General features: G+C 37.9%; 1 protein-coding gene across 1 annotated transcript in view; it reads left to right on the top strand.

Moving 5' to 3' along the window:
* The first annotated feature begins 2,372 nt into the window (after nt 1–2,372).
* Nucleotides 2,373–27,408, top strand: part of PCDH11X (protocadherin 11 X-linked) — a 944,132-nt gene continuing 919,096 nt past the window's right edge. The window contains exons 1-3 of the mRNA XM_004377548.3: nt 2,373–2,590; nt 4,534–4,538; nt 4,586–4,644. The gene's annotated coding sequence lies outside the window, so the exon portion shown is untranslated. The remainder of the gene's footprint in view (nt 2,591–4,533; nt 4,539–4,585; nt 4,645–27,408) is intronic.

The raw sequence follows: 27,408 nt of genomic DNA, 5'->3' as shown, positions 1-27,408 counted from the left end.
GCCTTGTACAGATTACCTGTCCTTTATGAGTTTCTGTTTAATAAGGAATTGTGAATAATAACTTTAACCTCACGAGTCTGTCATGATGACTTTAAATACCAAACAATGGACACTGAATAGTTCTCTCCCTCTACTTCAGGTTTAGATGAAAATTATAAGAAATCAATTAACAGGTGTCTAATTCAAACATTTCAAATGATTATTAGTGCTCTGAGAATACCTCCATAGCATGGCTTTGCCACACTGTCCTGGATCAATCAGTGATTTTATTTTCATTGAGTTCCTGCCATCCCCTATGACAGAGTGTCATCCAGTAGCGCAAACCCCAAGAGTCAGAGCTGTAACTATTTGACAGCTTCTGATTCCATCTCCCCGACATTTCCTAGCTCCCATGGATAGGACAATGCATGTGTGGGATACTGTGAATAATGGAAGCAGAGTTAGAGGAGTGAAGTGTAATAGTAAAGTGTCTCCCCAGACCTATGCAAGCAAATACTTCCTTAATTTTATGCAGACTGCACTGAATTGCGATGCTGACGGTCCCCCCAGTAATGGTTTTATGTGTAAAAGAAAGCAAAAGTGGGGAAAAAAATCTTGTGAGGATTATTTTAACTAAGGTTTTAACCTTTAAAATATCAGAAATTGGAAATAAGGCAGTTTTGAAAACGGAGAAGGACATACTGGAAAAGAAGTCATAAAGATTTGGCCCTTCAATAAAAAATTTTCCATGAAGGAGCTATTAGCTAAAATCAACTTAAAATAAATGAAAAAGCTTTATTTTCCCCTCTTGACGTTCTATTTCTATGCAGATGCCATTTCCCCTTCCATTCAATAGACAAAATATAAAAATGGATAATGTACTCTTCGCATCTGAAGACATCTACTTTTTGTCAGGAAAGAGATCCTCCTTCTAAAAACAAGGCAGAGCACTGGAAATAAATTTTTTGGTTAATCATGGTGTCATGATTACACACATGGAAAGCGTATTTCTTCCTTAAAATGGCACACCTTTCTCGAGAGAAATTTAGAGAATTCACCTGGCTCATTTTCTGGACTCTGGGCAAATTTAAGGACCTGCTCCTGGGAGAGAGAATCAGAGTAGACCTGGGGAGGTTTTTCGTTGTTAATGCTTGTTTTTAATCCCACGCCTGGGACCGGGGAATTAGCTCCTTCTTCTTGATACTTGCGACCCATCCGAGCCATAAATCAGCCAAATAGCTCCTGGTCGTTTAGTGGTTTTTGGAGACCCGGCACCCTGATGCCTGCCAGAGCGTCGCCAACTAGTTAGTCCGGAGCGCGCTGGCAAGCACCAGCCTTGCGGCTCTGGGCTGGGTTCCTCCCTCTCTTGCATTTTTCCCTACCTCAGAAATGCGCTGCCCACTCCCGCGATGCAGCCCGGTCTTCGGCAGCGACGCGGCTGGACATCACCAAAGCCACCCGACCTGCTGAAGCTCACTCACTCGTACTTGCTTTGCTGTATAGCCAAAACACAAGAGCTCCTCTTCACCCCTCCCCCACTCCCAGATGTTCAACCAGAGAGGCCGCTGAGGTACCAGACCCCGCTCGCGTTGAGAGTGATATATGCAGACACAGCCTCTGGGCTTCAACTGTGGGCTTTGCCGGGCTCCTGCCTCTACTTCCACTAGTGTGTCTTAAGTATTCTTTGTATGAGAAAATGATGCTGCTGAATGCTTATGCTCTAGATGGAGTCACGGCGGCCAGCGCGATCGCGAGAAAAGCACACATAAGAAGAAAAATAAAACTTCTGGAAGATAATGTGAATGAGTTAAACTTAACGGGAAGCTTAAGAGAGGCGCGAGCAGGAGACCGAAGGGAGCGATGCATGCCCTCGTTTTTGCTCGGAAAAGCGGGCTGCCAGAAAGCGGCGCGTTTTCCCCAGCAGCGGGTCCCACACGCGATTGTGCCGCCAGCACGCGTTCGGCCGCCTTCTTAGGGCGGCGAGCAGTAACTTCCTAAGATTACCTCCATCTCTCCCCCGCCCTTCTCCCCCGGTTCCCAGTCAGCGGGGTGGGGGCGCCCCCGGCACGGTGGGGGATGTGGGGTGCGGGAGTGGGGACCAGAAGGGGGTACCCGGCAGTTGGTGCTGAGCCATCCCCTCCCCTCCCAGCAGGCGGCCCGGGCACTGGTTCACTTCTCTCCCCCCGCCCTCCACTCGCTCATCCCCCTTCCTTCCCCCTTCTCCCCCGCTTTCTAGTCCCTCCCCCTCGCCATTGAAAACGGCTGGCTCGGCACTGGCTCCTTGCAGTCGGCGAACTGTCAGGGCGGGAGGAGCCGTGAGCCCGAGCTGAACGCAGCGGCCCGCACGGCAAAGCGGAAGGCGAGCGGAACAGAGTGCGCAGAGTGGCAGCGACAGCGGCAGCGGCGATACAGGCGACACAGGCAGCCCAGGCACCCCGGGCGGTTCGAACAGCCTCAGAAACAGCCTCCACGACTCCAGCTGCTCCGCGGACTGCGAGCTGTGGCGGAAGAGCCCGCTACAGCAATCGCAGTCGCCGTGGAGCTGGCGGAAGCCTTTTCTCCCTTACACTTACCACCCCATTCTACTCAAGAGGCTTCGTTCACTAGGTAAGTATCCGGTCCGGGTGCCAGAACCGAGAGCGGTGTGTGAGGCGTGCGTACCGCACTTAGTGCGCGGAGGTTTCCTGCTGCCTGGGGTCTGGACTATGACAACGGAGTAGTTTCAGACCCTTCTGGTGTCCTCCCCCACCCCCTTGTCTTACCTGGAAGTAAGAGAAAAAGCAAGTCCCGGAGGTGCGCGCAGATAGAATATCTTTTCGGCCCTGCCACCGCTCGGCTTGCTTACTTTGCGAAAACTCACTTTTGTCAGAAAAGTGTCCGCGCATGAATTTTCCCGATATTGGCCATGCAAAAAGGTCTCACTTTAACGGATACAGCCAGCTTCAGCGAGGCTGAAACTCTAAGACTGAGGCAGGTGCTGAAAAAAATCACGCCCCAGAGTCACGGGCTAATCTGGTGGAGCGGTCCGAATTGAGGGGCAATACCCTGAGCCAAGCGTCCGCCCAGACCTCGTGCGCCCGGCTCCGCGGCGCTCCTCTCTCTGGGAGTTACCGATTCGGAGCCCGGCCGGGCCGATGCTTCCCTTCCGGGGTCCGACCCTTGGCGCAGAGCGGAGGAGATCGAAGTGAGCCTCGTGGCGCGCAGGGCCCCCGGGCCATTCCTCCTGGCGCTAGCTTCCCCGCTCCTCCTTCCCGTCCTACATCTGGGGCTGTGCTCAGCCAGCACCTGCTGGGTGTGGAGCTGGAAGGTGTGGAAAATTCTGCCTATCATTAAAAAAAAAAAAAAAAAACAACAACTTATAACCGCGTAGTCTAAAAACGGCACCCTTTTCTTATAAATGACGTTTTAAGTGTAGGTGAAATAAAAAGGGGGTTCCTCTTTCTCTAAGAAAATTACTTTTAATCCCTTAGCAAAAAAAAAAAAAAAAAAAAAAGCCTACCTATCCCATAAATACACGACGCTAAGATAGAACCAAAAAAAAAGTCCACATCGCCCCAATTTTTTTTTTTTAAAGCGCGTAGCCGTAAAACAGCTCCTTTCCCGAAAACGAATGCCTCTTACTAAGAGTGTCGTTGGAAAAGGTGACTTTTGAAAAGCGAGTAGTCGCTAATGGGTTCTTTGACTTTAGAAGAGCTGAGCGGTAGTCGGCCCTGGGTTGGAGACGCGACTTGCATATCGGCTCTTAGTCGAAAATTGAGTAGCCTGTCCCCTCTCGCAAAAAAGAAAAAGAAAAAAAAAGGTCACTTTTTCTTTTTTTTTTTTTTAGGGCCCCTTTCCTTCCAGAATGATTTAGCCCGTGCTTCGCTGCTTTGGCCGCATTTGCGGTTTGGGGTGCGGGGCGCTGGAGTGCGTGTGTGCGCGCGCGCGCCTGCGGGCGGGGCCCTCGCGTCTCCGAACGGGGTGCCCTTCCAAAATGTTGGCTCGGGGGCTGGGAATCAAACTTGCGCCACTGCGGCACATATCCACAAAGCAAAGACGGGAGAGAAGAGGGGCTAGGACAAATTATAAATGAAAAAAAAAAAAATTTCAAGGTGGGATTTCAACCTAGCCCAGGCGCTGTTTCTGTAGGAATGGGAGATGTGTGTTTAATAAAAGTGTTTGAAAATCAGCATAGACTGGGAGAGGGGCAGAAAATATAGGGAGGGGGCGATGGGATCAGGGGAGTCCCTTGTGTGCTCTTAGGGCTGCAGCAACGAAAAACCTGAGGAGCGTGCGGAGCAGAATTCCGTACACCGAGCATAACATCCAAAAATGTAGTGGTGCTTTATGACTAAAGCGCATCCCCCACTCCAAGGTGAAACAGGTGTGATTGAAAAAAAAAAGGTACTTGCGGGCACCTTCAGAACTTGGTAAAGAATAAATGGAATTCCACTCTTAATCTTGTTTGAAACAAACTCGCACAATCACGGCAGGAGTCTCGGCCCCAGGGCTGCCCTTTCCTGTGTGTGTGGTGTGGTCTGTGTGTGTGTAGGAAGGTTTGAAAACAAGCCGAAGTCATAGTATATACACGTTTCCAGTTTTCTTGTCTTTGTCTGGCTCATCCGAGGAAGCGCGGATGGTGTGCGGGCGGTTTTGAGGAATGGACCGACAGATGGACACGCTGAGGTCTAAAGATCCCTTTCTCTTTCTGCTAAATTAAGAACTGCCGCGCGCAGCCCACCAGCCGCCACTGCCACGGCGCTGCGATTGCCAAGCGGCGAGGGAGCGCCTCCCCCAGCGAGGCCCGAGAACCCAGTTCTCCAGTCTCCTTCGCTCGGACAGCCCCTCCTTCTGGCAATGATGTCAGGCCCTGCGAGGTAAAGGTGGCCGAGAGGAGGCCGCGTGGAGGGTCCCACGGGCTGGGAGCGCGAGCGGCCTGCCCCGCGCGCTCCCTGCGCGCAGCCGCCCTCGCTTCCCTTCGGCCTTCTTCCCGCGCTCTCGCTCTCGGCCCCTCCTTCCAGCTAACCCGCTCCCTAGAGGCGCGCGTTGGCGCCGGGGGGCGGGGTAGGCCACTGCAGGCCGGGCCGCTGCCGGTTTTAAACCCCGGGGATCAAACCCAGATTTGAGGTCTTTCCTTTCCCTTTCCCTCGCTCCTGATTTTCTCCTCTTTTCAGTTCGTAGGTTCACTATTCACGGTCAGTTTACTTATTTAGCAGCATTTTAGGGGGCAACTACTTTAGATACAATAATAATAGTTACCACTGTAAAATTTCTGCTGTTTTTCCTCTCCCCAGTTGATGAGGCAGGGGGATGTGAAGACCGACGTCTTTAAAATACCTTGGCTGTCTCGTTCCCTTTAACAGAGCAAGCACCCTAGAAGGTGGGGAGGATCGGCTTCCCAAAGCTATGATGCGGTAGAGGGTGGGGTAATCGAAGGCGAAGGAAGTGTATGGGGAGGTCCCCTTAACTGAAGGAGGGCCTGGAAATTGGGGATTGCGGAGAGAAAGGCTCTAGAAACTGCTGCCGCAGGGGAGAGGCTACCGTGCTCTTTATGATACGGCTGCGCAGACACTTCCCGAGGCCGGCGCGCCAAATTGGGAAGATTCAGGAATAGGATATTACAAGACCGAAGCCCGCTGCAGCGTCCCTTCTGAGCTTGCCCTTCGAGACTTAACGAGTAAACCCTTGCTTTCCAGAATTTGAGGCTAATCAGTTTACCCTGATTGCGGGATGTTCTTTCTTTTAACTCAAAGAAAAAAGGCGCAGCGCGCAGTTGAAGAAGGTTGCATAGGGCAAGAAGGAAAGAGGCAGGGAGTGGGGAGGCAACTGGAGCCTCTGGACTGAGTTACCTTCCAAAGGAAATTAAATACAATACAAACTGCTTAGTTTCAGTATCAAGGTTTGGAAGCAAGTGGGAGATTTGGGGGAAGGGGAGCAGGAGCAAAGAATTCTTCCGTTTTGTAAATGGAATCCTCTTCACCACCCTTTGATGGAAGGCTTCCCTAACTTGATATATCGCTGGCAGAAAACTTAGTTGCTGTTCTGTTGAAATACAGGAATGGGGAGAAAACGCAGACCGAGCATAAAGACATGTCCATTTTCTAGAGCTCAATCATTTGCTGAGGGTTGGAAGGAGGCTTTTTTCCTTTTTGTCATCCAAATGTGATTCTGACGGACGCCCAAGCATTGTTGGGTTTCAGCAGCTGGGAACCCTGGCCAAAGGGATTGCAGATTTCACACCATTTCTTCTCTTCTTATTCAAAACTTTGTTTTTTGCAAGATAGAAATTCCTGATAGCTTCCAGGCTGCTGGTGGCAGGAAGAAATCTGGTAAGGAATTTAGAAAGTAGAAAATTCTCCTTTTCTCTGTGCAAGCAGTCTACAACAGTCTTTAGCCAAGATTTATAAAATTCTTGGAGGAGGGAAGGGAAGACACACAACAAGGAGACTTTATATAAACCACCAGCTTTGAGCTACATTTATGAAATATATATAGTTGCCACATTTTTTATTAGTGGTAAAGGAAACTATTCAGAAAATAAAAACTTGTGAGCTGGTTTTCTCCAATAATCTTGTTTCACATATTTTAAAAGAGGTGCCATATGTTTATTTATTCACCAAACTATCTTCAAACATATTAGTCATCTACTGTGCCAGACAATGTGCTATGCTCCAAGAATACAAAATAGGAAAACGTGACCATGGTTCTCTTTGAGGCGAGAAGAGCATAATGGAGGGATAAGTTAATAAATTAATTAAATTAATTTTTCCTAAGAGGTTAAGAAAAGATTCTTAAAGAAGGTGTCTCTCAGGCTTTGAAAAATAGGCATGCCTAGGCAATGGCTAGCCAAGAAGTAGACTTGGAAGGGCATGCCAGACACAGAATAATTAGCTATGGAATTAAGAAGAATCCTGTGTTTTGTAGAATGGGACACCTTTGATGGCTTTTCAAGCAGATTCGCTTAAAAAAAAAAAAGGATGACAAAATTGGGCAGTAGCTGGCACACCATAGGAATATTTTTTGTTGTTTTGTTTTTTAAATGAATGACTGAGTAAACTAATGGACTTGAATAAAGAATGGATGCAAATAAATGAAGAAGATTTTATAATATCCAGAAAAGAGGACAAAGGAATGAAGAAGGCCTAAATTAAATCAGTAGAACTAGGATAACAAAGAATGTTACTTTGGGGAAGAAAAGTTTTCTTTAATACATGATCATCTGCCCACTTTTCTTTTAACTCGTCTCACTTTCCCTACCTAATCTTTCAAATTCCCAATCTTCCACCATTAGAGTAATTCCATTTTGTTCTGGGGAGACTCACTCCCTTTTGGCCGTTTGCAAACACATGTGTCTCCCTCCCCTTTTTCCACACATATCCCTGTTTCATCTCTATGCCCTAAATCATTTCACCCACCCTTATCCACTTCAACTCTCTCTCTTTCTTCCACCAGTTTGTATCACTTAATCTTGGGCTTTCCCGACTTAGGCACTAGAAAGCACCTTGATCTCTCTGCTTTTCCCTCTTCACATCAGTTGTTTCACCTCTCCCTCCCCCGCTCCGCCCCCCCCCCATTACTAACCTGCAGGTGGCCTTACTCCACTAATCCTCCCTTTACTTCTTCCTTCCCACTACCTACCTTGGACTCTCCTCCCCTTCAGTGACCTCAAAGAAGCTACAGAAAAGGAAGAAACCCTCCTTCAAAGCTCCATTACAGATTTGTCAAGTTTTCTGGCCAAGAAGGTTTCTTGCTGTCTGTGTGTGTCTTTTGCTGTTTTATTTCAAACAAAATTTATAGTGGAATTCCTCAGATTTGTTATATTTTTTATTATGTCTATGGATGCCTGTTTTCTTTTGGTTACACCTAGGGATTCAAATATTGTACGTTGGGGAGTATTTCCAACATTTCTGAATTTCTCATTGCACAGTCCTGACACTGTTTCTCAGCATCGCATCCCATGTTCTTTTCCCTTGGGTCATTCCTTTTATGTTTTCAGTAAAAATTTCTTTCTTATTTTTATTCCCTACTCTTTTGCACTGTGGGTTTATCATAGTGGCTCAAGTTTAAATATTTTGAGAGAATATCTTCCCCCACCCCACACACAGGATTTCAAGACCTTTGTCAATGTGTGTTCATACCAACGCACACATTTACCATCTTGATCTTCAAAGGCAAAGAAACCCTTGATTTTTACTGTATTCTTAGAAAGTTCCTTTTTTCTTTTTTTTTGGTGCAAAAAAGGCAATTCTCACATCGCCCATATCTCCACATTCAGTGAGGTTGACTCAGTATCATTGGGAATTGGGGAGGGAAGAAAGAGGATGCCAGTAAAAATAGATGATACATTCTTTCATTGCTGACATATTATAAATTGTAACTTTGGGGAAAACAAAATATATAAGTACATTTAATTGGATTGACATTATAGTATAACATTCCAAATCACATGTCATTATCTGAGCAGAGTTCTAATATCTGAAGACTTTATTGATCATTCAGTATCCAGAATGAAGAATCCTTAGGTAAGATGCCTATATATTCTAGATTGGCTTGAAATGTTTAAATTAATCTAATCATATTTAAAAATGATGTTATTATTCAGTAGAATTTCATCAGGAAGGCGGCATCCCTAAAATGTGGTCATCTGTTGTTAGGCAAATACATCAAATGACTATATGCCATAGTCCCTCAAGATTTCTGCCCTGTGCAACATTAATTGTAAAGCACAGGTTTATCACATAGAGAAAGCTATTTTCAGGTGAAAAGTGTCTTTTGAGGTTTGTTTAGATTGTAGAAAGAATACATTCTAATTATCAAACAGTAAAAATATAAATTGGGAAAAGGCAGCCTTTTTCAATTATCGTTTTTGAGTTAGAAGGGTGACTTGCCAGAAATCATACACCCGTTGCCACCGAGTCGATTCTGACTCATAGTGACCCTATAGAACAGAGTAGAACTGCCCCATACGGTTTCCAAGCAGCGCCTTTTGGTTAACAGCCTTACCTGTTAACCACTATGTCACCAGGGTCTATTAAATTTTGCACTTTGAAGTATCTCAATTGTTGAAGGATTTAATCTGGCCCTGTTATAGCCTCTAATGTGTTAAGCATCAAATAAGAGTGAGATCAGTAGAATAAATTTTGAAACTAAGAGTGACAATGGCTATAGTTGTCATTTCCAGCCCAAATCTGCAAGAATTATTTTTCTGCCTAATGTGCTCTTCTTGAACATGTAGATTTGAGAAAACAGAAAGAGGAAAGAAAAATAGAAAAGGTAAAGAAGAAATTCTGAGAGAGTTTTTATCTGTTCAGTAAAAACTGCTTTAATAATCTAATTTGTTGTACTGCCTGACTATAGTAAACTAATTTGCTAATAGATTTTAATTAAACAATCTGAAGACAATTGTTTTTACATTTTAAATAACTGAAGTGCAAATAGAGATTTGAACTGATTTTACAATTCAGTTACTATCATAATGAAATGAAAACAAATGTTTAAGTAGTTTTCTGTCATACTTTTGTTTTGATGCATTCTTCTAGTTTAACACCTTTAGTTTGTACAATATTCTATATTTTTATATCATTTAAAAAGTCATTATGTTATTTTAGTCTCATAAAAGCTTTTGGTATAAAAAAGAAGGCATAGTTATATCTATTTTATGAATGTGAAAGCTGAAGGTCAGAGAGGTTAAGTGAGTCCCCCAAAGCTTTCCAATTACTAAAAGGGAAAGTCTGTATAGGAATGTTGATCTTCAGTCTGCAAACCAGGGTTTTTCCCAACACCTGCCTTACCTTTCTTATTTTTTTGAGTATATTTTATCAAAATTCTGAATGTAAAATAAAAAACAATGCTTCTTGGATTAGAAAATAAAAATCTCAAAGATGAATTTATTCAAATAAGTTTATCAATTAATTGGCCATCAGCATTATATTCTCTTCCTAGTATCTTTGTGCACTAACCCTGTAAAAATGACATGATAAAATAGTAGGACTATTGAAATTTAATGGTATACACACTCAGACACACTCATACATTCCATCCATTTTATTTTACAGAAATTATTTAGGTTATGATCCATCCTACTGACACTGTAAAGTAAGTTTACTTAATGTGGTAATATTTAGTGCTATAACCTAATTCATGTTTCTTTCAGGACGTCTGCATTTTTCCATATGATTTATTTTAGGGAATATTTGCCAGTGACTTTTCAGTAGTGAGTGGTCTTCTTCTGACATGTCATCTTTGAAGCAACCTGGCTTTGGTAATCAATCGAATGTGTGTTTGTATCATATCAACTAAAAGGGCATTAAACTTCCAATGTGCGAATCACTGTTTTTTGTCTTTAGGATTATAAACTCTTTTTTCCTGTGGTTTTGGGGTGGGGAGTGGGAGTATAGGGTAAATTTAAATTGTGTAAGCACTAAGTATTTTATGTTTTATTAGTGTCTAGAAAGTGACCTTGGGCAAATAACTTCATTCCCCCTGAACTACAGTGTCCCCAAGCGAAAAACGAGAGTTGTAAATTATATCAAGTTCTCTTCCAATGAAAAAAAATTCTATGATGTTTTACAATGAATGGTAGTCATACAAAGCATTCTTTTCTTGTCCCTTGATTCTGCAGGTATTACCAGTTTAACTACATTGATTCATTAACCATCAATAACTAAAAACCCCATTTGTCCAGCTTTCCGGTAATTTATGTGGTGGCTGGGCTGATTTTGAAGTTTGGCCCCTAAAGAAATTAAACAGAGTACCTTCTTAAAGAAGCTTACATTCTGATTGAGCAAAAACAATGAGCAACAACAGCATCAAAGTAATTTATAGTCACATTAAGTCAAATTCAGCAAACATGTATTGACTGATCTGTGCATTACAGTATACCAAGTATGGTACAAGTTTTATTGGCTCTGGAAGTGGAAGGGACTCGAAAGATCATTTAGTTCAACCCATTCATTTTACAGATAAGAAAACTAAGGCTCAGAGATGTGAAATGAGTGCTATAGGAGCTTGGTAAGGTATAGAACGATGGCATTGATTAATTCACTTCACAAACTTACCTCATCCTTACTTGCAAATGTATTTAGAATTCCAAAAGGCCATCATATATGGCTTTTTAATTAATATTGCTTAAGTGCAATAATAGTTTTTTATCTTATTAGAAAGTTAAGTATAAGATTTGTTTAATTTCTTTGGCTTTATTAAACTGGACAATTTCCCACTCTGACTCAGATGTAGAAAATATCATATTTTCTACATTTTAATGTTTTGAGTTTAGATTATTAAAAGCATCTGCATTGAACATATTATAGCATACACTATGAAGGCCAAGTGAACAGACTAAAGTATCAATGCATTAAATGATGTAACTATTTTAACTATTTGAAAAATTTTACTTGAAAAGCCCATTTACCTAAGTTGTCTAGGAATATACATTCCTTGAAGGATGGTTTTAATTTTATAAATCCATATTTTCCTAAGGACTTTAATGTACATTTCCCTGGATGTTTAAATATAATTTGGGGAAGACTTTGAGTGAATTTTCTAGAATGTGATCTCTTGGCTACATCATCTTACTTTCTATGTCAGAGTGTGTGTGTTTGCGTGTGTATGTGTGTGTTGGGGACTGTGGGTCAGGAAAAGGTAGTCAGGCAAAATACACCAAAGCAAAGCTTTTCTTTCTTTCCTGAATGACCTTAGATTGATTTGTTTTACTTGGTGACTGAGCAGAAGGAGGGAAAAAAAAGAGGAAATCAAGTGGAGAAAAAAGAGAATGGCCAGAGTGTCAGGTAATAGAGCCTGGGTTTTACTTTAGTGTGAAATATGCAGCCTTTTTGAAACTGCCTAGGCTGACTTTCCTCTTTAAATTCTAACACTGGAAACTTGTAATTTTTAAAATGTTTTTTGATAATTGTTGTCTAGTTTAACTAGGATTGGTAAATTTCAAAAATATGTGAATATGTTAAAGTTTTAAAGAGAGGCTTAAGAATAGGTAATAAACACATAAACAACAGGAAAAACCTTTTACGAGGAAGCTTGCTCTATGGCCATTAGGCAGGATTTCCATTGTCTTTCTTTTTACACCAGGGAAGAATTTGCTTAGTTTAACACTGAACTTTTAGCCTTCAGTCAGTCTTCATAGTTTTTACATCTCTTCTTGTCTTGCAACTTTCTTAGTCCATTAACTCAGTTTTTACATTCATGAGATAAAGCAGTCACAATATGCGTTGGCCATTTTGTAATGCAATTGAGTGCAAAGCAGGATTATTTGGGCAAGGGCATTTGAGTCCATTAAATGTCCTATGCCTTCCGAAAGCCTTAGAGCTGCATACAAGAGTAAACTAATATGGGACTATAAAGCTCATCCCCCAAAAATTGTATAGCTGGGTAGCTATAACAGAATCAAAGCACTTTAGAATGAAATAGAGCCAATAAACAGTTTCCAATCAATCACCATCACTGCTAATGACTTGTTATTTTAAACTCCAGTTTATAGGAAGTTATATTCTATTCCTGTGCTTCTCAAAATGTAACGTGTATACCCATCACCTGGGAATCTTGTTAAAATGCAGATTTGAAGTGAGGCCTGAAATTCAACATATTTTACAAGCTCCCTTGTGATGCAGATGCTGCTGGTCCTCAGACCACATTTTGAGTAGCAAGGGGCTGATTGATTCATAGCCTGGTAAACTAGCATGAAAAAGGTGAAGTAAGCCAAGGGTAACAAATTTTTAAAATATTCAATTAGGTGTTTTACAAAGGATGAAATAAAAAGAAGTAGATACACAATTCTTTGCATTTAGATATTAAAATTAATTTTAACTTTTGGTGAAATTATATCAGTTAAAACTAATTCAGAATGAAAGCTGACTGCTTGATCATTTTACAGTCAAATCTATTTCACAGGCACTATATGTACATGCATTCATACTACTTCGAAAATGAAAATCATTGGCCACACAGTACCAATAGTTTCCCCACATTTTAAAACTTTTTCCAAAGAGATCCAAAAGCTCTGAGCTGTGTTAGTATAGAGTCTTGAAGGTGTTAGTTTGTAAAATATTGAAAATGAATATATCTTAATTTTTCAGATTTCAGAAAAAAATGACCAATTAAATTTTCATGAACCTAATTTAAAGATGGATCCCTGGTGGCATTGTGGTTAAGAGCTCGGCTGCTAACCAAAAGGTTGGCAGTTCAAATCCACTAGCTGCTCCTTGGAAACCCAGTGGGGCAGTTCTACTCTATTCTATAGGGTCACTATGAGTCGGAACCAACTAGACGGCACCTAACAGCAACAGTAACAACAATTTAAAGACAGAGTCCCTGGGACTTAGAGTGGTTTCCTTCTCTAGTCTTTGACAATATACATTTCTTGATAATGTTTTGTTATTTTTTCATCTGTTTCTTTTGTTTTGTTTTGGTAGTTCTTCCCTCGTTTGTATATTTTACAAATGATTAACTCGCTCAGCTGCTAACTGAAAGGTCGGAGGTTCGAGTCCACCCAGAGATACCTCAGGAGAAAGGCCTGGTGATTTACTTCTGAAAAATCAGCCATTGAAAACCCTATGGAGCACAGTTCTACTTAGACACAAATGGGGACACCAAGACTGGGAGTTCACTCAGTGGCAACTGGTGTAGGTTTTAATTCGAAGACATTCTTTATAAGTGTCTGACATTTGGTAGGGCAACAACAACAAAAGAGATTCGGTAGAAGTTATATTTGTTACCCTAACAAACATTTGTCAAAGCAGGAACAAATGGTAAATTAAGCATCATGCTACATTCTCACACTTAGACTTTTATATTAGAATACAGCAGAGAAGTCCTTTCATCTAAGTGCTCTTTTCATTCATAGTAAGTCCAGGAAATCTTTCATAGTTCCATTTATTTATGTGTAGCTCATGTAAAAGGTTGTCAGTTTAAAATTTTTTAATTAATTTTTTTTTTCCTCTTTCCTTCTTCCCCAGTGTCAAATTAAAGCAAACAAACACACAAACAATGTTGAAAGCAACTATTGACATAGATTAAGTGTAAGTACTTAAACTGTGTTTGTTAGGAGACGTGATGTGGTTCTGGCAGGGTTAGAAAAACAACTGAAGAAGTTGTAATTTCAAAGCTGGGCTTTCATGTCTTAATTGTGGTGTTGGGATTCAGAAGCTACCACCTTCCCAATGAAGCTGTGTTAGTCTTTTCTAAGCTCTGACACTTTAAAAGCAAAAGCAGAGCTTGTTTTGTGGTAACTTGAGGCTCCCAGTAAACTAAAGGGCCAATTGGATTAAAATGTTTTTTGTAAGTGCTAATGAACTTGGGTGTCTGCCAGAATTGCCTTGGATTTCATTACTCTTAACATTATTTAATAATGTTAAGCATAGACTTTTCATGTGCCTGAGGAGCCACGTATAGCAACCAGAATATGATATATTTGTTTTTTGAGAGGGAAATCCCAAAATGTCCTAAGGAAAAAAAAAAAAAAAACTAAAACAAAACAAAAGAAACTGATGAAAGAATAACAAAACATCCTCAAGAAATATATATTTTCAAAGACTGAAGAAGGAAACCACTCTAGAAAGCAGAAATACCAGTTCTATGAAAACATGCTCTGTTTAAAAAAAAATTGAATATAATTTGAAAATCAGACTATCCCATGGTTAAAACAACTGGAAGCAAAAAACATAATTTCTTGGCCTAGTCTAGCAAATATTATAAATGCTAAAAAATATTAAAATAGTGTCAATTAAAGTAATTTAATCCAGCTACATAACTTTAAATAAATAAAAAAACAACAACAACAACAAAAAAACTCTTGTAGTCCAGTTGATTCTGACTCATAGTGACCCTATAGGACAGAGTAAAACTGCCCCCATAGGGTTTCCAAAGAGGGCCTGGTGGATTTGAACTGACGACTTCTTGGTTAGCAGCTGAACTCTTCACTACTATGCCACCAGGGTTTCCAACTTTAAATCAATTCTTTTTCCTGCTTCAGAGTCGTTATGACTACATCATAATTGAATGCGATTTTTTTTTTTTAACTAGAGGAAAATATTTTGTAACCCGACAAAATTTTAGTCATAAATCACATAATTTTGGTAAAAATTTTAAAAAGATTGCAGTTAAGGTTGAGCAAAATTTGCCAGAAAATAGTGCTATATAATATACACTAAACATTGAAGTACTTACAATTGCTAATAATATGCTAGGAAAACTAATGATAAATACTGCTAAGGAACTGGGGCGATTGTAGTCATAAGAAAAAAGAATTAGAATTCTAAGTTAAGGTTAGGTTCCAGGATGAGGATTGAAAACTCAAGCATCATCATTCAAATGAATGAAAGACGCTTTGAAAACATAACGTTTCACGTTTCCTTTGAAAGTGTCATTACACTTTATACCTTCCTTATACTCACATTAGTGGTAGGAACTAAATTACACAAGAAAAATGCTTTGGTAGTAACTGAAACTACTGAGTTTTTGAAACAAAGACTTTTTTTAAAGTAGATTTATTATGAAATTTTTCATTAAATTTAAAAATATTACCTGAAACAACACGTCTCAGTAACTATGAAAGGCACTACGACCAGGTTTAATATTCTGAAAGTGTTTTATCTCATTTCAGAGCATCACAACAATCCTCTGAAACAAGTTTTTTAAATATTATGCCTTTTTGACGTATGAAGAAAGAGACACAAACATGTTATTTGTTTTTGTTACAATCACGCATCTATTAAGTGACAGAGACAGCACTCGATCCTGGTTCTTCTACTCGCTGGAACAATACTCATTCCATCAAACAGTGTTGCGCCTATTTTTTTTTTTTTAAGTGCAAATACAATTAAGGGTACATATTAAAGAAAAAAAAGTATTATAATCTTTAGAAGTTTTGCTTTTGTATTAGAAAGTTTTGGTGAGCACTCATTGAATTGTTATGCACAATTAGGCTAACATCACTGGCCTTAGTGATTTAAAATATATGATAACAAATATACAATAATACAATAGTCATAAAAGACTAGGGAAAAAAGATGTAAACAAATAGAGCAAGAGAGCGATGCTAGATTGGATAAATCTGAGAAACTTTAAAAAAAAATGAAAATTTGGTTATAATTTGAAATAGGCTCAGAAACCAGAGTCAGGTTCCTGAGAGTTTTCTTCTCTTTAAAGACAAAAATATTTGAGAGAACAAGCCTGGAGGGACAGTGCTTGGGAGAGAAAAGAAAATGTATTGTGTCTAGGCTATGGGTTGGTTTAGATATAGACTTAAATAATAAACTAAGGTGTACTTTTCTAGATAAATTCTGGCAATGTTTGCAATCCATAACTTTGGAAGGTTTTAGGTTTTTTATTTTGTTTGAATTACATTCAAGCATTTCAGTAAGATAGATTTTGAAATAGTAGTTAACAGCGGGGTGAGTAGTTTTCCCTCTGGGAGATCACACTTTGTTTTCCCTTGGAAGAACTAGATTATTAGAAGGTATTACAAAAATATCTTTTGTTGTCAGAGAAGCAAACCCTGTTTAGTTCCTTTAATGAATCTCATGAGGAAATTAGTAGACTTAAAAGTATAAACTATGACACATATGCTGCCAATGTGCTACCAAATATAAAAGAAAAAACACTATGCTTATTGTAAAGTTTCCTTAAAACTATAGCTCTTCTAAATAAAATTGGTATTTGTGAATTTATATTTGACAAAAAACTAATAACGAATATAATCATTTAACACTCCATACAACCCTGTGAGTTAGGTGGAGCAGACATTTTTATCCCTCACTTTTTTTTTTCCCAAATGAGGAATCAGGCTAGTCCAGAATTAGGTAAAAGGCTTGCCCAAGGTCACAAAATTAGGACTGGCTTCAAATTTGAGTGTTTTTCATTATGCCGTATAAACTGGGTAATTGGTTCTATAAAACTTATCCTGGGAAATATGCAGTGATTTGAATTTTAATGAAGAGAGAGAAAGGAAATATTTCTTAGATATCAAATTAAGGTTGGGGTTACTATTTCTGTGCAGAAATAATGCAAATTATAGTCAGATACTGAGGCTTGACTGTGAACCAGCAGTATGCGGAGATAACTCATAACTAGCAGTTTTGATGAAAATATATTAACTTACTTGCTGTTATGATGATTTTATTTCTGTTCTCTTTATTAAAGACTCCAAATGGAGACAGTGGGGATATTTCAGTGAAATACATGTTAGTAGATATTATGTAATATCTTCGAATTTCTAGTTTATTTAGTTTGTCTGTTTTACTTAGGAAGATCATCCTTCAGCATTTGTTGTGCTTGTGCTTAACTTGTGCTTTTTTTGAGTTAATTTAATAAAACACAAAACTGTTTAAATGTGAACTGTGATGGTTCCATTCCTTTTGTGGTGAATTTCCCAAGGTCACAAAAGCTACTTAGTGACAGTCTGGAATAGAATTTACATCTTCTGTCTCCTAATCAGTGTACTTTTCACTATATCATATGTCTTTTACCATAGTTATAGTGCTTGTGTAAATAATCAAAAAAAATTAATGCGTAGTGATCAAATAGCCTTAAATGTTCCAAAGTGCTAAAAGTAATTTTTGTCAGAGATTTGAATAGTAAGTACCCAAGTAAAGTTTATTAACTAGCAAAATTGGTGAAGTTTTTTGAACAAATTAAAAACTTAAAATATGAACTTATTAACAAATTTTGTGAATAAAACTTAATTTTATAAGGCAGCATTACATATTTTGTAACAATTTTATCATCTTGAATTTTAGATACATCTACATGAGATTCTATGCTACAGCTTAAACTTTACTGAAAATTCACTGTAATACTCTGTTATATTGCAACATAGATTTGTCTTGAATTCCAGAATTTTATTTAGAATAAACACTGTAAGAACAGTATTATGGTCAGCTTTAATAGTGTGTCTCTGCTACTTAGGACCTCAAATACATTACTGTAAAGTTTTAATATTTCATGAGCACTACTAGCAATCTAATTTTATGAAACTTATGTTTTTTTCATTTGCAGAAAATGAAATATTTTCCCTATTTATTTTAAAGGTGTTTGCTCTCCTGCTAAAAATGTCTAACACATTAGGCTTTTAATAGACGGAATGGAGTTGTGAATTTTTGCTCAGCAAACACACCTTCAAAGGTCATGCTGCTTTTCAAAATATAAATTAACAGCTTTTGGTTAATTGCAAAGAAATAGTTTTACAAGCCAGCAACTTCAGCTGTATTTTGACCCTAGTTATATTTGTTTGAATGAAATAATTATACCTTTTTTTTTCCATTAAGAACAAACAGCATTTTATTTGACTAATTATTGGTCTACAATTTTTTTTTTTTTTTGTCTTTTCTACCAGAGCCTTAGTATCTATAGGTTATACCTATCGAAATGTGATGGTTGGAGTGGGGAGGGCATCTAACTTAGCAATATTTGAGAGTAAATTCTTTTAAGAAACAATTTGAATGTCTTTATTTTTCTGAGAAATTTTCTAGGTATAGTTTTTTTTTTTTTAAATGACATAACTTTTGGAAGTAATATATAGATAAATTGTGAAATTTTAGCTGTGTGGTGAGAAAGTCAAGAGAAAAATCTCCTTTCAGAAGCTATTGAAGACAAACAGGTAAAGTTGTAAACTGTTAAGTGACTAAAAGAGGACAAAAATTATCAATAACATTTTCTTAGCTCTCCTACAAATGGCTTGCTTGATAGGTGGATTTTCAGAACTAATGCATTCACAATAACTGAAAAAACCAAAGTTTATTATTTCACCAACTATTATAGTTAAAATATAAATGTCAGAAATACTAGAAAATTACTTTTTGCACACTTGATAATCATTATTTATAGATATTTCACTTGGTCCAAATGAACCAAAAGCGTGCTCTGTTCTTCTGTTATCTGTATCTTAGACAGCTACATCTGAACCCCTGTGAGGTGGGAGGCATTCTAGTTATTTTCATGTTTTAAATATGGAAATTGAGACTTGCCCAAAGTTACACAGATATTAAATGGTCATGTTAGGAATCAAATTCACAAATTCAGATCTTATTAAATTCATAACCCATATTTTTAACCACTATGGTAAATAAAAATTTGTCCAAGATTTTGGAATATAATGTAACTATATTAATAATGACTAAGCAAATGGACATTTTATTTTTATTTCTCTTTAGATACTTTTCATGTTATATCCATTGTTTACTTGTGTTAACTGTATTGTTGTTAATGTTGTGTGTAACAGTTGTATTAGGTTGTAGGAAACAAAAAACTAGATAGGTTAAACTGAATGTTAAGTTTTTTTTCTTCAGAGTATTTTAATTATAGGGGAAATATTCAGTCTGTAAAATCACCAGCCGTTAACAATTCATGTATATCTTGGAAGATGTGTACTGACACACTTTGAGTCTAATTTAAAATCTAGATTTCTCCTTTGATAATTGTATTTTTATTGTATATTACATAATCAGGAGTAGCCCGGTGGCTCAGTAGTTAAGTGCTACGCTGGTAACTGAAAGTCGGTGGTTCAAACCCACCTGCCGCTCCAGGGGAGAAAGATGTAGCAGTCGGCTTCCCCTTGGATTTACAGCCTTGCAAACCCTATAGGGCAGTTCTGCTCTGTCCTATAGCGTTGCTATGAGTCTGAATCGACCCCACGGTAACGGGGTTTATATAATCAGTTTAAACAAATTAAAATTATAGATGACTTGGGATCTTTCTCGTCAAAGATCATTGCATTCTTATTTCATTTGTATTAGAAACTTGACAGGTTTGATCTAGAGGCATGATGCAATTTTTATTTTTAATGGATTTGCTTGGTCAAACTCAATAGCGTTTAATTCGATTCTCTGTTCAAAAATCCTGGCACATAATTTTGGGATAAATACTGGAGGGATCAAATGTTTCACACCATTAAATAATTAAATAACTAGCATTCTCTTGACACAAAAGGGACAATTGAATTTATTTACAATCCACCTACCTAGTACCACATCTACTTAAGTCAATCATTTATTTTAACCGACCTTTCACCAAATTAACTGCAGTTTTATTTTCATGTGGACATTAACCTTATTGTCCAAATATCTCAGTCAGTATTTCTACCTAACCCAAAGGACCAAAACCGAAACCAAGCCCGTTGCCGTCTAGTGGATTCTGACTCATGGAGACCCAAAGTGAAGCAATTTTTTATTCTTAATCATATTCTTGGAGCCCTGGTGGCGCAGTGGTTAAGAGTTTGTCTGCTAACCCAAAGGTCAGCAGTTCGAATCCACCAGCTGCTCCTTTGAAACCCTATGGGGCAGTTCTAGTGTGTCCTGTAGGGTCGTTATGAGTCGGAATCGTCTTTACGGCAACAGATAACAGGTAATCATATTCTTAGGATTTATAAGCCGGGGTGAAAAATTGTGAGCCAAGGATATTGATCATAGATCTGTCAAAAGTTATGCTAATCTTTTCTTGGATTTATTTTAAGAAAATAATTACCAGTATTAACGTGATGATGCAAATGCAGTTCAAATATAGAACATAGATTAACATACATGCCTGTGCTTGATGAATACAAACAACGAAGCTTAGCATGGTGGCATCTTGCCTAAGCAGACTCATTCTAGTGGGTAAAGATGCATTTTTTTCTTACAGTGATTTTTTAGAATCTTTGAAAAATAGAAACAGTTTTCTAAAATACAAATACACAGGCACATGCGCGTGCACACACCTTTTAAAATTTGACACATGATGGTTTTCAAATAAATAGAAAAAATAGACAGGTTCATCTTTAATAATGCTTAAATTGTAGTTCTCTTACTAATATTCAGTGCCACTTTATCATTTAGAATTCTAGTTTTTCCAGAAAAGAACCTACGATTGTAAGACTTAGGTTGTGTTCCTGCTACTAAGATATATTACCAACAGATGGCAGTGGTATATTAAAAGAACTCAGTACTTGTTGGCATGTGTTTTACTCAGGCATGCATTATTTCTTCAAGATATATAATATATGTAATATCTGAAACTGTATAATAAACCATAAATATGTATGTATTCAGGACAGATTTTTAAGAAATAAAGATTTAGGCCCAAATTAATACATTTTTCTTATCTTCTATCACCAGTTAATACTTAATCAAACCTTACTTTTCTCTAGAGACTCAGAATAGCTTATTTCTGACTTACTTCATATTTTATATTTTCCTGAACTGTCTTTTGAAAAAAATTGCCAAAAAGATATTTAAAATACAAATTTTAAGAGAATATTCCACAATTTTCTAGAGATTTGAACTAAATTGATGATCTCCTAAACACAAATCATTGTACTTTCTGACTGATTTTAAAAAAGACATATCTAAAACTATGGTATCTGTTATCCTTCAATTAAATTATAAATCACAAATGTACATAGTTTTGCTAGGTAAAAGATTCAGTTTCTATTTTGAGACATATGCTAAGCTCCAGAAATACAAGAGTGAGTGTGACATAGTCACTAAGGGACTGTTTGCTATGAGGAATCACTTAATTTTTTTAATATAGTGTTATAAATGATATAAATGAACATAATGAGAATGCTTAAAAGATTCACAGGTAAAGTTAAATTTTATGCTATTCCCTTGATTTAGTATGAATTGTGTGCAGTTAGCCAGTTTCCTGGTTTTGAAATAAAAGTAATTGCCATTCAACAGTTTTTCTGAGGCTTTGTGGAAATAAGTGATAAGACAAGAAAAAAAATTGTATTACTCTGAAGAATAGAACTGAAAGGTTCTAAAATATTTAAAGCTTTTAAATGTCATACATTTATACTTATAAATTATTAGAAACACTTAACACAGAAATATAAATAAGTTTTAGAAATTGGGTGGTGTATATGACATTTCACAAAATCAGATGAGATGGTACATAACTCGGTTGTGTAGTTTTGAAACATTTTTGTAGATGCATCTGTACAATTGTGAGATAACACGTATTATTCATATATTAGACATTAGTATCTATGGATAGCTGTATGCAGATACATAAGCTCATATATTTTTGCTTAGACAAAATGGCAATATAATGTTTGGACACATGCTCCTAAATAGAAATTTGCAATATCGTATGTACTAATAACGGCAAAACAAATTAGATCTTTTTTCATCTACAAAACCAATTCCAAGCGTCTTTTTCTCCCTCAACACTAGTAGAACTTTGAGGCCTTAGTAATAATCACCCTCACATGCCAGGGCAGGGGAGTTAAAAGGCCAGAGAAAGTACACAGTGTAGGGATTATTTACCTGATACCTCAGTAGGGTTTTTGCCCAACACTTTACATACGCTTTTATGTTCCATTCCCTTTTCCTTTCCTTCTACTATAATGTCCTTCTTCCATTGAATTTTCACCACTCTTCATAAGGTTAGTTGTCAAAAGATTAAATACTACAAGTCGCTCTGTTTTTTGCTTCTGTTATTCTACCTATGCACATATATGCTAAAAAATAGTCAGTTTGAAAACCTCCTTTATTATCCTGTTTTTAATTGTCTCTTTCCAAAAATAAGAACAGAAGTTATAAATCAGGAATATGTGCTTGGTCTCTACAAGGCTAATAATTGCCCCACACTGAAATTGTCCCCTTGGTTGGTCTCAGTTGTCTTGGAGATACACAATGAAGGAGTTTATGCCCAGGAGAATAGGGTCTTTATAGATGTTTCAGCTTTGTCTGATAAAGTAAACATATAAGCATATAGACATTTATTTTATTCACATTTTGAGAAAAGGTGATACTAGATACGTTAATTTTGCTGTAATTATTATTCTGTATATGTAACTTTATTTACTCATTAGTTTTTTTTCCAGCTTATGTGTCAGAAATTACTTACTTTTGAAAATTAAGACCCTTTTTGTTCCTGTCATTGATGGTTGAAAAAAAAGACAAAAACAAACTAATCATATAGTAAATAATATCAGTTGATCATTCAATTTAAGGCAGATGGTGGTTTACATATTAATTTAAGAATATTTGGTTTAAATACAAAAGTTAGTCTGTTTTTGAAAAATAAATACTTTTTTTAAAGAAAAATTCGTTTTCCCATCTGGGCTTCAAAGAAAATGATTTTAATAAATAGTGCTGTTACTTATTCAGCTCAGCAGAGTTTATAAGAAATAGAGCTTACAGTGTTTTGAGAGAAGTATTTATTTTATACCTTTGTTAGTCAAGTAAAAAGAGGATATTGAATTGGAACAAGATTTCCTTAATTCTTAATTTATTAATAAAATGTAAATTGGGCATCATATTGTACCTGAATAAAGAAATTTCTTCAGCATTATCTGGTTTAAAATTATTTGCATAGAAATTATAGGTTAACTCTTGGTTATATTCAGAGGGAAGGAAACAGCCAAGCGTGTTTCTCCAGAATAAAATAAATAAACTTTTATTAGTGAAAGTCACGTTTTACTTTCATTTGGAGTTACATAAATACTTTACAACTTTATCTACATAGTAAATTCATAAAGAAAATTACGTATTTTAAAACTAGGAATATTTTGACAGTAAAGATTTCCACATAAAGCTAAAATTATAGATGATGTTTATGTGATATACACATTAAATATTATTTCTTTTGAAAAAAGATTCATCATTGTATAAGTGGATTCATCATAGATTTTTTAAATATCAAGTTCTCAGAGTGTATTAAAAATGGCATTTGTTATCAGGCCTCCAGGTGTTACATATGACTAAGAGTCACGCTTAGACAACAACATAAGTGAAAAATTCTTAGCAGAGGCAAGAATCTGGGAGGTCAGAATATGTTAAAGAACTTTATTTAAATGAAACAATAAAATTCAGACTCATTAAAAACACTAATGTATTATGCTTGTTTGAATAATTGGTCATTTGAGAAATTCAAAACAGAGAATTCCCCACTTCCTTTAAGTGGGGAAGATACTCATCCGGGCATTCACAGCTTTCTGAATGATTAAGGGGCAATGCTAACAATCATACACATGCAGATGTTATCCCTGCATGCATGTATTAGAAGGGATGGAGTAAAGTGTCTATTCAAGATATTATTGGCAATCTGTGTTCCACCTGGGTGAAAATACCAAATTAAATATAGGCGGGATTTTCTTCATCTAGAGACCAGACAAGCGTTCTTCTTCAGGTTGTCTTTATATTTGCTTTGTTGTCTTTTCTTTACGGTTCCTTATGCCTTATGTTAACACAGTATAGTGCACATAGTTTAGATTAAATTAATTCTGTGGACTGAAACACACTTTCTTTAATCCTTTTTTTTTTTTCCTGCCTCTCACAGCTACACATTCTATTCTGTCTGCTTTGTCTCTGTTGTTGTTGTTGTTAGGTACCATTGAGTTGGTTCCAACTCACAGCAACCCTATGTACAACAGAATGAAACACAGGCTGGTCCTGTGACATCATCACAATTGTTGCTATGTTTGAGCCCATTGTTGCAGCCACTGTGTCAATCCATCTCCTTGAGGGCCTTGCTCTTTTTCATTGACCTTCTACTTTACCTAGCATGATGTCCGTCTCCAGGGATTGGTAACTCCTGATAAAATGTCCAAAGTACATGAGACAAAGTCTCACCATCCTCACTTCTGAGGAGCATTCTGGCTGTACTCCTTCCAAGACAGATTTGTTCATTCGTCTGGCAGTCCATGATATATTCAATATTCTTCGCCAACACCATAATTCAAGTGTCAATTCTTTTTCGGTCTTCCTTATTCATTGTCCAGCTTTTGCATGCATATGAGGCAATCGAAGGTACCATGGCTTAGGTCAAGTGCACCTTATTCCTCAAAGTGACATCATTAGTTTTTTATTTTTTAACTACTTTAAAGAAATCTTTTGCAGCAGATTTGCCAATGCATTACGCCATTTGGTTTCTTGACTGCTGCTTCCATAGGTGTCGTTTGTGGATCCAAATAAAATGAAATCCTTGACAGCTTCAGTCTTTTTCCGTTTATGATGATGTTGCTTGTTGGTCCAGTTGTGAGGGTGTTTGTTTTCTTGATGTTGATGTGTACTCCATACTGAAGGCTGTAGTCTTTGATTTTCATCAGTAATTGCTTCAAGTCCTCTTAGCTTTCAGTAAGCAAGGCTGTGTCATTTGCGCATCACAGGTTGTTAATGAGTCTTCCATCAATCCTGATGCCACGTTCTTTTTCATATAATCCAGGTTCTCGAGTAATTTGCTCAGCATACAGACTGAATAAGTATGGTGAAAGGATACAACCCTGACGCACACTTTTCTTGATTTTGAACCATGCATTATGCCCTTGTTCTCTTCCAACGACTGCCTCTTGGTCTATCTACAGGTTGTTCATGAGCACAACTAAGTGTTCTGGAATTTCCATTCTTCACAATGTTATCCATCATTTTTTATGATCCACACAGTTGAATGTTATTCATAAATTTTTTTAATTTTTTTGTTGTAGTTTAAATTAAGTTTACATTTTAAGTTAGTCTCCCATACAAAAATTTATACATACATTGTTATGTGACCCTAATTGCTCGCCCCATACTGTGACAGCACACTCCTCCTTTCCACCCCTGATTCCCCATGTCAGTTCAACCAGCTCCTAACCCTCTCTGCCTTCCCATCTCACCTCCGGACAGAAGCTGCCTGTTTAGCCTCTTGTATCTACTTGAGCTAAGAGGCAAACTCCTCACGAGTATCACTTTATGTCCCATAGTCCAGTACAATCCCTGTCTGAAGAGTTGGCCTCAGAAATTGTTTTAGTTCTGGGCTAATAGAGAATCCAGGGGCCATGCTTTCCGGGTTTCCTCCAGTCTCATTCAGACCATTAAGCCTGGTCGTCTTACTAGAATTTGAGTTCTGCACCCCACCTTTCTCCTGCTCCATCCAGGACTCTGTTGTGTTCCCTGTCAGGGCGGTCATTGGTAGTAGCCGGGCAACATCTAGTTCTTCTGGTCTCAGGCTGATGGCGTCTTTGCTTTATGTAGCCCTTTCTGTCTCTTGGGCTGTCTCTTCGGCTGATATTTTCCTGTGTCTTTGGTGTTCTTCATTCTCCTTTACTCCAGCTGGTTTGGACCAATTGATGCGTCTTAGATGGCCGCTTGCAAGCTTTTAAGACCCTAGACGCCACTCACCAAAGTAGGATGCTGAATATTTTCTTAGTAAGCTTTTTTATGCCAATTGACCTAGATGTCCCCTGAAAGCATGGTCCCCAGACCTCTACCCCTGCTACTCTGTCCCTCAAAGTGCTTGATTGTATTTTGGAAACTTCTTAGCTTTGGTTTAGTCCAGTTGTGCTGACTTGACTTCCCTTGTAGTGTGTACTGCCCTTCCCTTCACCTAAGATAATTCTGACGTACTATCTAGTTAGTAAATAACCCTCACCATCCCTCCCCACCCTTGTAACCATCAAAGAATATTTTCTTCGGTGTTTAAACCATTTTTTGAGGTCTTATAGTAGTGGTCTTATACAATATTTGTCTTTCTGTAACTGACGAAATTCACTCAGCATAATGCCCTCAGGATTTCTCCATGTTATGTTTCAAGGCTTCATCATTGTTCTTCATCATTGCGTAGTATTCCACTGCGTGGATATACCATAATTTGTTTATCCGTTCGTCTGTTGATGGGCACCTAGGTTGTTTCCATCTTTTTGCTATTGTAAACAGTGCTGCACTGAACATGGGTGTGCATATATCTATTCGTGTGATGGCTGTTATTTCTCTAGGATATATTCCAAGGAGCAGGATAGCTGGATCTTACAGTACTTTTTGTGTTTATGCGATGTATTAGGGCTCCTAGCTTTGTCTTTATCTTTTCTTCCATGATCTTTATCATTTTCGATTTTATATTTAAGTCTTTGATCCATTTTGAGTTAGTTTTTGTGCATGGTGTGAGGTATGGGTCTTGTTTCAGCTTTTTGCTGATGAATATCCAGTCATGCCAGCACCATTTGTTAGAGAGACTGTCTTTTCCTCAATTAACAGACTTTGGGCCTTTGTCAAATAACAGCTGCTCATAGGTGGATGAATTTACGTCTGGATTCTCAATTTTGTTCCATTGGTCTATGTACCTGTTGTTGTACCAGTACCAGGCTGTTTTGACTACTGTGGCACTATAATAGGTTCTAAAATCCTGTAGTGTGTGGCCTCCCACTTTGTTCTTCTTTTTCAGTAATGTTTTAATTATTTGGGGCCCATACGAAGTTGGTGATTTGTTTCTCCATCTAACTAAAAAATGTCAGTGGAATTTGGATCGGGATTGCATTGTATCTGTAGATCGCTTTAGGTAGAACTGACATTTTCACAATGTTGAGTCTACTTATCCATGAGCAAGGTATGTTTTTCCACTTATGCAGGCTTCTTTTGTGTTTCTTGCAATAGTGTCTTGTAGTTTTCACTGTATAGGTCTTTTACATCTCTGGTTAGATTTATTCCTAAGTATTTATCTTCTTGGGGGCTATTGTAAATGGTATTGATTTGGTGATTTCCTCTTCGA

Source organism: Trichechus manatus, unplaced genomic scaffold, assembly GCF_000243295.1.
Source record: "Trichechus manatus latirostris isolate Lorelei unplaced genomic scaffold, TriManLat1.0 scaffold00051, whole genome shotgun sequence".
Lineage (NCBI taxonomy): Eukaryota > Metazoa > Chordata > Mammalia > Sirenia > Trichechidae > Trichechus > Trichechus manatus.
Note: the sequence above shows the minus strand (reverse complement) of the source record. Positions and strands in the feature narration are given on the sequence as shown.